Genomic DNA, 11,765 nt, shown 5'->3' with positions numbered 1-11,765 from the left:
TCGTCAACCTGTCCCTCCATGTCACTCCACATGCTCCTCTCAAGTAACTCGTTTCCACTGCTCTCACTCTTGACCTGTTCCCCTCTTGCAAGGTCCATGCCTTGCTTCCATACGTCAGGGTAGGGATCACAATACTATCATGCAGTGACTTCTTAACTTCCATACTCACCTCCCTATTTCTCATCACTGCTTTCAGTGAACCAGCAACCTTCCTTCCCTGCTGTACCCTTGCACACCCCTGCATCACCTCCTTACTACACAAACCACCTCACATGCTGCACCTATCTCTTCCGTTAATATCTTACATAAGTCTTCTACCCCTTCCATCTACTCTAACTCATACCTTCCCAATCTTTCTTCCACTATGCTCTTATACTCTGCCATTTTCTCACTATCTTGCAACTGCTCCACTCTTCTCACAGGAGCTGTTTCCTCCTGTCTTCCCCTTCGTCTCTTCACTCACTTTCTTTGCAGCCTTACCTTGGCCATCATTAAGTGATGGTCCGAGATTCCATTCCCCCACCCTCTCCACACTCTTGCATCCAACACTTGTCTTTTCATTCGCTCATCCACACACACGTAGTCTATCATTGCCTTTCGTTCAACAAGTTCACCATCCATCCTCCTCATGACTCTCCATGTATACCTGTGGATCATCTTATGACGAAAGTAGGTGTTGGCTATTGCCAACCCCCTACCAGCACAGATGTCCACCAAAGCACTACCATTCCCATCTACTTCAGCTGGCACACCCCTGACCAACCACTCCATCCACTCGTACATTCCCAACATTGCCATTCATGTCTCCAATCAAAAACACTCTCTCGCTCCTCTCGAACTTATCCATACCTGCTTCTACACTTGCCCAAAACTCATCATTCACTCTTGCCACTCGGTTCTCTGTCAGCGCATAGGCACATACAATCGCCCACGCTTGTATACTTACATTCCTCCTCACCCATACAATCCTTGCACCCACTGTTCCATACTGTCTTATATTCTCCTTCCACTTCTTGCTTATCATCAGATATACTCCCTCTCTTGCCCTCTCATTCTCATTAACTCCCGCACATATACCTAAACCATATTCCCATTCTCTCACCCTTTCACCTCTCCATTTAGTTTCAGTCAATCCACATACAGTATATCCACTCTTGCATCCTCTAGCACCTGAACAATCTCTCTCTCTTTCACTTCATCATTCACTCCTCTCACATACCATGTCCCCACCCTCATAATGTCCTTCGTCCGTTCCTTAGTCGTCCGTCCTGGTCCGAGGCGCTTTATTCGTTTTAGTTAGTTCTTTTTACTGGGTGGGGCACTAACCCACCACCATGTATTACATATACCAATTCTCGTGTGTTGTAGAGATGGCCATCATTCTACCCCTCATCATTTTTTGCTTCCAATAACCCATCTCACGATCTATGCTGCCTGCTTTTGTATGTCCACTGATTGCATAACTGATCAGAAATTTCAACAAAGCACCCAAACTATCTGCACCCCTCGCAGCCGCAGACTGAACCCTCCATGAAACATACGAGAACTGATATACGCAATATCTGGACTCTTGAAGTCGGTGACATATTTTTTATTTTATTCTTGCTGGATCTTTCATCACCATCATCCAGACCTCTTCTCCACCAATGGATAGGGTAAAGTAGGGTTCACAGAGCAAGGAAAAAAAAAAAAGATAGGAGAAAGTAACTAAAAACTGCCCAGTTAAATGAGGCACACACTAATTTACTCACCAGTCAAGCCCCTGAACCATGAAGGACTTTACTGGTGATAAATAAAATGGTATAAAGGTAGCAAAATAAAAAAGAAAATACTCCAACTGATTTAAGGGGTAACCCGCCCGACAAAGGTGACATGTTTTTAGATATGAGAACATCTCTGGCAGCGGTCCCATCTGCCTGTCTTTCACTGATGATAATGCGGAAGCAAGGTGTCTTCCTTCCATAGGCTTTAGAGACTTGAGTATAGCTACACCACACCACATCACACTTCACATCAAACCACCCTCTCAGCACACCACACAAAATCACCGTCCCTCACCACTCCACATCACACTGCACATCAAATCACCCTCTCACAGCACACCACACAAAATGACCCTCCCACACCTCACTACATCACATCACATAACACCAGACGCATTAACCAAAGGGACCTGAACCTCCCGTGTCTTTTTTTTTTTTTTTTTGCTTGCTTAACCCTCCGTTGGCGCGGCGGGGTATGTCATACCCACAATGACATTTCCATGCCTATAACTTTTGTCTGGTAGCAATGATACTGCCACCTGCCCATGTAATTTCTTGTTATCCTACACCGAGTTGATCCATGAGTACTCTCAGTTTCCTACTGATCACAGACGGGAGTGGACGGCAGGTAAATGCATCTGGGTATACATCAAAAAGTTCCAGTAATTTGGGGACAATGCCATGTTGCAAAGCAAAACATTCGAAAACGTGAAAATTTTGACAACTACCTATTTTCCTTACTGCAACAGGTCATCCCAAAATGTTTTGTCACACCAGCCATGAAAACAGGTGTATGTAGGTGTGGGGAAATTACTAGGCTGTGGAGAGATAAAGTAGGCTGGGAGGAGTAGGCCTATAAATACGGGAGTTGGAAAAAAAACAACTTTTCGCCTGAAAAGAAAGCACTTCATTGTGTTCCGTAACATCTACCATGAAAACAGGTGTGTATGTAGGTGTGGGGAGATAACTAGTGTGGGGAGTAGGCCTACAAGGCCTTGGTGGTACTTGGGGAGGAAAATTTAGGCAACAACCAAATTCTTTACGCAAATTACATTGAATATGTTGACCTGTGAAGAAAGTACATTGGAAAGTGATGCTGTGTCAATGAATATATGTCAGACTGTGATAAAACACATGAGAGTATGTTAGTCTGTGAATTCAATACATGAAAAGTATAATTATGAAATAAATAACAATTTCTTGTAAAAATAATTTGTTCTTGTCCATTTAGTATAATAAAAATAAATTGTGCAAAACCACAAGTTGTTTAAAACAAGTGAGAATAATACGAAAAAGAGCCTGGGGTATATCATACCCCACCGCACTAACGACGATAAATTTCGAGCCGCACCAACGGAGGGTTAACTAGGCGACCATCAGTTGATATTTTTCAAGTGTGGAGTAACCTGTGATGGTGGAAGTAGTCAGGGAATGCCATATTTCTGTCAAGAAGAAGTGGTCAAAGATGAATTGCCTCTCACCCTGTCTAGCATCAGGCCGCCCTCCCTCCAACTCACACCATATACCTCTCCATCCCATCCCTCCATTTCATTCTCAGTCTCCTCCTTCCCCCTCACACTCACTCATACCGTAAAGGCCGTACGAAACCTACTAGATTATTTACTGAACTGGCCAAGATTTGAATGTGGGTCACTGCGATCCACATGTGCGCACGTTACACTTGAGCCAAAACGATAATTATCACTTTTCTACTGACAATGTATTCTTATATAGACCCCCATTACAGTATTTTCACTCCTAGTCAGTCTCTTATTGTCCATCCTCTCCTCATAGCCAAACCAAACTGAAGTATTTCTCATGATGTTTTCTAGCACATCCACATCAACACCACAGCATTCCTTTGCTTCCTCATTTGTCTGTCTAACTCTACATTCTTATCAGCACTACATTGCACCTTCAAATCTCATTTTTCTCTCTGTCTCTCTACATAACCTCCTTCATCACTACAAATTCTTATTTTGTGGAATATAATTATCGACAAATAGGAAAAATTATAGAAGATAAATAATCGGACTGAAGGGGTTCATCAGGTCTGCATAAGGTAGACTCTGTTCACTGTAACTGGTGGTAAAATTGCCATCTAACCATACTGAATGTTGAGCTATATTTGGAGATTAACCCTAGAATATGATGCTAGTCGCGAAGAAGGGTTGTGGAAAGAATACAGGGCCACAGTATTTTTTTGTTTTTTTTGCATATCAACAAAATTTACTCTAAGTTAAAGTGAATAAACTACAATCCTGGGCAATGCAAGGCTGACTGGTAGTGTATACAGGCTATGTATTGTGAGAAATTCAAATTATTTATTTACCATTCAATACAAGCAACAATAGTCTGGGAAACATATTGCTGAAATCCATATATGTACGTATTATATATACTGTATACTTGAAACCGAGCCTCGAAATCTCAAGGGGGTTGGACCATCAAAGCCTCCACCATCCGCCCCTCTCCCGGTGACGACCTAATGAGATGCCTGGAACCACTGTGTGACTCACTTCTTCGTCATTTCTGCAACATATGCGGCCTTTCCTCGAACTTTCTCTCTGTTGAGCACCACCTCGCCTCCTTTAAATCTCACCTTCTTTTCTTGAGACTTAGCAGTCTGAGGCGACTGACAGCAAACCTTACTCTATAGTATATCCTATTCTTCTATACTCAGTTCAAAGCTAAAGGTGGCTGTTGTGTACATATACACAACGACATATCTTGTTATCGAGTTCCAGAACTTTAATCTTCTGAATTCTCTACTCTCTGGCTTTGGGTTTCCTGTCATTCCCCGTCTAAATATGTCTGAGCTATTTACTTAGGCTGTCCTCTAATTCTGCTGACTATGAAAAATTCTTCGGCTATCTTACTTCTAAGATAGAACACATCGTATCCATTTCTCCTTCCTCTGAAATCTCCATTCAAGGAGATTTCAGTGTTCACAACCACCTGTGGCTCTCCTTTCCTTTCACTGATCCACCTGGTGAACAAGCCTACATTTTTTCTATCATTAATGACATAGAGCAGCTTGTACAGCACCGTACCTGTATCCCTGACCGCCTTGGAGAGAGTTCAAACATACTTGATCTCTTCCTTACGACAAATCATTCTGTATATGCTGTTATCATTCCTCTCCGGTGGGCTCCTCCTATCACAACCTTATCACCTTAACCTGTCCTATCGCTCCAGTAAAGCCTGTCAACTCTCCAATGAAGCGGCGGCTGTGGCACTTTGGAACTGTTGACTGGGAGACCCTCAAGCAATTCTTCTTTCATTTTCCCTGGAATGATTGTTGTTTCCATGGCCGAGAGCCATCTGAGTGTGCCTTTCGCCTTACGGAAGTTATTCTCTTGGGTATGGAAACATACATTCCTTTCTTATATCCTTTGACTAATATAAAATGAAAAAAAAAAAAAGTTGGTTTAATCACGCTTGTTCTAATGTTGTTCTCAACAAACAGAAAGCCTACAAAAGTTACCAGAGCCAACCCACTCCTGAATCTCATCTCTTTTATGTTTCTGCCCGGACTCATGTTAAGTCTATTCTTCATTCTGCTAAAAATGATTTCGTACTAAATGCTCGGATCTCTCGAACTCCAGTTCTTGCCGCTTCTTCTGTCACCTTTCCAAAAACCTTTCTAACAACTTTACCTCAGCATCCTTCCCTTCTCTTTTCCCCTCTAATGGTTCTGTAGCTATATCTTCCTACTAACAAAGCAGAACTCTTCACTCAGACTTTCTCCTCCATTTCCACCTAGACAATTCCGGTGCTGTTCCTCCATCACTTCCCCCCTCTGACTTCCTCATGGCTGAGAATAAATTTCTTCAATTGAAATGTTTTCTGCCCTCACTAGTCTCAATACTAACAAAGCATATGGGCCTGATGAAGTCCCTCTTGTTGTTCTCAGGAACTGTTCTTCTGTGCTTACACCCTTCCTAGGTAAACTCATCTTCGTCTATCAACTTGTACCTTTCCTTCTTGCTGGAAGTTTGATCTCATTCAGCCTGTCCCAAAGAAGGGTGACCATTCCCAACCCTCTAGCTATCTCACAATTGTTTTAAGTTTTGATAGTTCTGAAGTTTACTTTTATATCTCTTACAGTTGTAATCAAGGTCTGTCTATATATTTACTTTTTTGAGAGGACATTGCTTTGTCCACAATTGCGATCTGATATCCCACATTTCAGCAAAGTTTTTTGTATACCCACCTACCTATCTACCTGCCTGGCTTCCTGCCTGCCTGCGTGCCTGATTTGAGCCTGCATGCTGTGAATGAGCGAAAATGGAATATAATCAAGCTTACTGCGTTGTGAGTAAAGGGACGGTCGGATACTGAATGAGCGTTTGCCAGTTGGTCATGCTGTTTGTCCATTTCTACTGACATCTTGCATTTTCATTTCCTTTGTTCCACATGTGTCAAGACGCGGTGACCAAACAGGTAATCCATCGAAAAGTTGGAAGGGTCTTGATATCGCCTATTTTATGTGAAAAAGAATCAACAGAGGATGCTCTTCTGGCTCAGTAAGCCCATATTTATATATATTTTCACTCTTTTCGAGTGCCAACGACCATACCACGTTGAGTGCACTGCTTGTCGTCACATCAGCGAAGTTAAGCGACGTTGGGTCTGTTATTACTGTACTTGGATGGATAACCGCCTGGAAATACCAGATGCTGTTGGTATAATATTTTCTCTTGTTTGTTTTCTTTTTCTCAGGCCTTAAACTAAGGTCCATGCAATGAGAGCAAGAGGCGACTGCAGATCTGGGCAGCTTCAATTGCTCTGCGAGAGCATCTCATCTGCCGTGCTGAAGGTGTCACCTCCATAACTCTCGAAGGTAAATCCCACCTATCCAAGCTATTTCTGCCTTTCAATACACGACAAGCAAGGTTGACTGATGCACCTACAGAAGACATTGTCACGTCGGTGAGGCACCACACACAATCCATATGAATACTGGTTGATATATATGGAATATTTCCAAACGAACAGGTTATCCCTTGAATTTCTCGCTCTCACGGCCGTTTTCTCTATTTCACAAGCTCCAACCATCACCCTCCACCGGACAAGCATGCACCACCCGCCACAACAACACGCCAACCCAGGCAGGCAGGCAGGCAGGCAGGAAGCTACCTTGCCCTCATCACCAAGTACCTTGAAGCGTTCTCAACAACACCGACCTCCCGAGGAATCCCTTCACATAGGCCCCATCATAGCTACCAACTTGCATAAATCACTAATGCTTCTGGTTGTGGAAGTACTAGTGGTGGTATCAGCTCAGTGATTGATTAAATCGTAGTCGAAACCAAGCTGTAGTTAATCGTGAGTAGATTTGTAGGAGATAACCTCAATTCACTTGTAGTTGGTGACAGGAGAAGATAAAAATGAGTCTGGGGTTGATTGCAGTTTTATTTTCTTCAAGGGGATATCTCAAAATTTACACTAAGTTTGCTTTGTGAGCCTGACCCCTTTTTAACACCACCGTGCTTCTCTCTCGAGTCTAGACCCTCTTCTCCCTCTCTCTCCTTATTCCTTCTCACTTCTTTCTCCTCCAGGCTCCTATCTCCTTTTGACTTCTCCTGTTTCCTTCCATATATGAGAACTTCCGTCACGTGGGCCACACTTGTCGAACGTTCTAGAAGCCTGCGTGTGTGTGTGTGTGTGTGTGTGTGTGTGTGTGTGTGTGTATTGTAGCTTTAGGGTCACACCTTCCTGTCTGGCATTCTTGAGAGAGAATTTTGCAAACGATATATCCTGCAGGCCCTAGCCATGACTTTGACTTAAGCTCTAGCTTACATCTATGCCACCAGCTATAATTTATGATATTTTAGATTCCTGACATCGCTCAGTCACGCCCTGCTGGCGAACCTACGACAGCATGTAGCAACTAATACCAATCTATTAATACATAGTATTCATTATATTATTGTAGAGATATAATATCCATGACAATATTGTACAGACATAATAATATTGTAGAAACATAACACATTGTAGTAATATATTGTATGTACAGTATAATGGAGTAAATACATTGTAGTAAAGTTGATTATAGAATATCGCATACTATATTGCAGTAAAACAGTGGCACAATGGCAGTACCATGCCGAGATTATAGTAGGAGTCATTAATATATTGAGAGAGAGAGAGAGAGAGAGAGAGAGAGAGAGAGAGAGAGAGAGAGGATCACCAGGCAGAACACAAACATCGTGGTAAAGTTAGGGTCTTTATTTGCTGACGTTTCGGAAAATACTTACTCCATCTTCAGAGCAAAATCTACAATCGAGTAATATACACAGTTAAGATTTTTATGTTATAACGATCAAAACAAGACTAAAAACATGAAAGTACAAAAACGAAGTCCATTAAAATACCGTGTTCGTAAACCAATAAGTAATAAAAACTAAAATGAATGGGGTAGAAGTAAGAAAGCAAAACGTATATGTTAAATAGGAAGTGCAATACTGTAAAAAACTTACCTAGTGTGGAAAACAAAACAGTTCACAGGAAGCCATGTCACTGATCGAAGGGTTAAAACGATTTTGGTATAAAGCTTCCATAATGGGAAGGTCCGTGTCATTGCTGCTACCACCAAGAACTGTGAAGTGGGAATGTGAGAAAGGATGGTTGTGTTGTTGTGAGTGGTCCCGTATTGCTGAGTGTGGTGGATTGGTGATTAACTGGCCTGTTCGAACTGAACGACCTAAGTATTCATGATTTCTTGTCTTTAGGTGTCTTTTTGTTTTATCTATATATGCCGCCCCACAGCTGGCACACGTGAAGAGGTAAACAACGGATGCTTGTAAGTGTGAGGGAATGGTGTCTTTTACCTTGAAAAAAAAAAAAAAAAACACACTCTGGATAGTTTATTGGGTTTTAAACACAACTCTAACTGACACTTGTGGGAAGTGTTCAGCTAGAAGTTTTTAAGTTTGTTCCTCAGTGTGAAGCTAAGGGGTCCGGTGTATGTTATGGTAATGTATATAGTGTTTTTCGGAACAGTAATGACTGACTTTTGAAGCCGTAAAGAATTTATTAAGGGTCTTACCATTGTACGTTTCGGTGAATCTTTTGGGGAAACCATTGTTAAACAACAAATCTTTAAGAATATTAAGTTCCTTATCAGGGTGAAAATAATTCGAGCATAACTCATAAGCTCTGTGGGTGAGAGTGCTGACTAGATTACGTTTATAGCTCAATGGGAGGAATGAGGAAAATTTCATGCATAATCCAGTGAAGGTTGGCTTCCTGTATAAGGTAGTTTCAAAACTATCGTCCCTACGGAGAATATTGATATCTAAAAATGCTAAACTGTTATTAATTTCTATGTCACAGGTGAACTTGATGTTGCAATGCTGAGAATTCAAATAACTAAGAAACAAGGGGACATGATCAGTAGCTCTAAAAACCAAAAAGGTGTCATCAACATAACGACGATAAAACAAGGGTTTAAAATTAGTAGGACACTCAGCCAGCCAACGCTCTTCGTGGTAGCACAGGAAAGCATTGGCTAGTGTCAGTCCTAAAGGTGATCCCATGGCAACACCATCACATTGTTTATATGCTTTATTGTCAAATAAACATATGCTGTCCTTAGTTGCCAGTTCCAGAAGTTTCTTAAACTGAGTAATCCATTACTGTTACGAGTACTGGAGAATTAACGATCCAAACAAATATTGATAGTTTAGGCTTCCTGTGAACCGTTCTGTTTTCCACACTAGGTAGTTTTTTTTTTTTTTTTTTTTTTACAGTATTGCACTTCCTATTTAACATATACGTTTTGCTTTCTTACTTCTACCCCATTCATTTTAGTTTTTATTACTTATTGGTTTACGAACACGGTATTTTAATGGACTTCGTTTTTGTACTTTCATGTTTTTAGTCTTGTTTTGATCGTTATAACATAAAAATCTTAACTGTGTATATTACTCGATTGTAGATTTTGCTCTGAAGATGGAATAAGTATTTTCCGAAACGTCAGCAAATAAAGACCCTAACTTTACCACGATGTTTGTGTTCTGCCTGGTGATCCTCTTCCTATTAAGTCTGCGATTTCCACGCTCCAAGTCTATATATATATACTGTATATATATATATATATATATATATATATATATATATATATATATATATATATATATATATATGGAATTCCGCCAATTGTTTTGAAAAAGTGTTCCCCTGAACTTGCCTCTGTCCTAGCTAAATTATTCAGACTATGCATACGTACTTCTTTATTCCCAAATTCATGGAAAGAAGCCAATATCCACCCAGTTCCGAAGAAAGGAAGTTCGTCTGACCCCTCCAATTACAGACCAATAGCTGTCACATCTTCTCTTGGTAAGGTATTTGAAACTTTAATTAACAAGCATATTGTTAAACATCTTGAATCCAACAACTTAATTATTGATAGACAATACGGTTTTCGCCACGAAAGATCCACCATTGACATACTCAATCTCTTAACTCATACCATCCATCAATCAATTGATCTTTTTGGAGAAACTCATGCAGTAGCTCTTGATATCTCTAAAGCTTTCGACAGAGTATGGCACCGTTCCCTGCTGTCCAAACTCCCTTGCTATGAACTAACGTCTTTTGTTCCTTTGATTTCTTCTTATCTTAGTGACAGGAAAATAAGAGTAAAAGTAGATGATGTATATTCGAATTTCCACTCAATTAACGCCGGCGTGCCGCAGGGATCAGTTCTGGCGCCAACCCTATTTCTGGTTCATACTAATGATCTCTCATCTGTCACTCACAATCCCATTCACTCATATGCAGATGACTCAACACTACATAGTTCATTCACACTCAGACATCCATTTACAAAGTCTAATAACTCTACTTCCCAACTCAGTACAGCCATCTCCATAAATCAAGATCTAGCTACAATCAGTGAATGGGAACAAAACAACCTTGTCTCTTTTAATGCTAGTAAAACTAAATATATACAGTTTACTAATAGACAGATATTGCCAGATTCGTACATTACCTTCAATGCTACTAATATTCCCATCTCCAAAAGTATTGAAATTCTTGGTGTCTCACTTAACAGTGCCCTCAGCTGGACCTCTCATGTCAGATCACTTGCTAAAACCACCTCAAAGAAACTTAGATTATTGTACAGAGTCCGTAACTTCTTCGCTGATGAGCAGTTAGCTATAATTTATAAGAGTCATGTGCGCTCTCAGCTTGATTATTTCTCACCCTTGTGGAATGGTTGTGGAGAGGTTGCATTAAGACAACTGGACAAAATTCAGAATAAAGCTGTTAGAATCATTAACAACCCTGCCATTACATATAAACTACCTCCCCTGCAAGTAAGAAGGAATGTTGCCTCCCTTGCATTATTTTACAGATATTTTTTTGGCAAATGCTCAGACGAAGTTGCGTCCATGGTGCCACCTCTCCATGCCTTCCCTCGTGCTACACGGGCATCTGGTAGCGCTCATGACTGGAATGTCACTCAACCATATTGCAGAACTTCTGCCTATTAGAATTCTTTCATTCCCCGAACTGCATCTCTCTGGAACTCGCTTCCCCAGAGTTGTTTTCCTCCAAATTTCAACCCACAACTGTTCAAGTCTAACTGTTACAGATATTTTATGAACAGAGGACACCAGTAATCTGGTGTATGGATAATTTTTTTTACCCATTTGTTTTTCCTTCCTCCGTTCTGTTATTTATAAAAAAAAAGTATATATATATATATATATATATATATATATATATATATATATATAAAATGAACCAAAGCCTAGGAGCCCGCATAACAGTTCCTTCCAAGAAAAAAACAAAAACAATACAAAAGAGAGCCAAATTCAAGATCCGTTCATTTCGAGATGTCTGGACACACAGCGTTTGAAAGACTGGAGGTCATAGGAAGTAGGAAATACAGACAGAGGGAGACAGTTCCAGAGTTGACCTGTTGCATAAATGAAGGACTGGGAGTAACGGTTAACTCTTGCATAAGAAAGTTGGACAGAAAAG

The 11,765-nt window shown here is 40.7% G+C and overlaps 1 pseudogene; it reads left to right on the top strand.

The window, feature by feature from the left end:
• Positions 1-6,331: 6,331 nt before the first annotated feature.
• LOC145409995 (5S ribosomal RNA) lies at positions 6,332-6,454 on the top strand (annotated as a pseudogene).
• Positions 6,455-11,765: the final 5,311 nt, after the last annotated feature.

Source organism: Coenobita brevimanus, chromosome 83, assembly GCF_032717465.1.
Source record: "Coenobita brevimanus isolate Jiangsu-jjx chromosome 83, ASM3271746v2, whole genome shotgun sequence".
Taxonomy (NCBI): Eukaryota; Metazoa; Arthropoda; class Malacostraca; order Decapoda; family Coenobitidae; genus Coenobita; species Coenobita brevimanus.
This window is presented reverse-complemented; position numbering and strand designations above follow the sequence as displayed.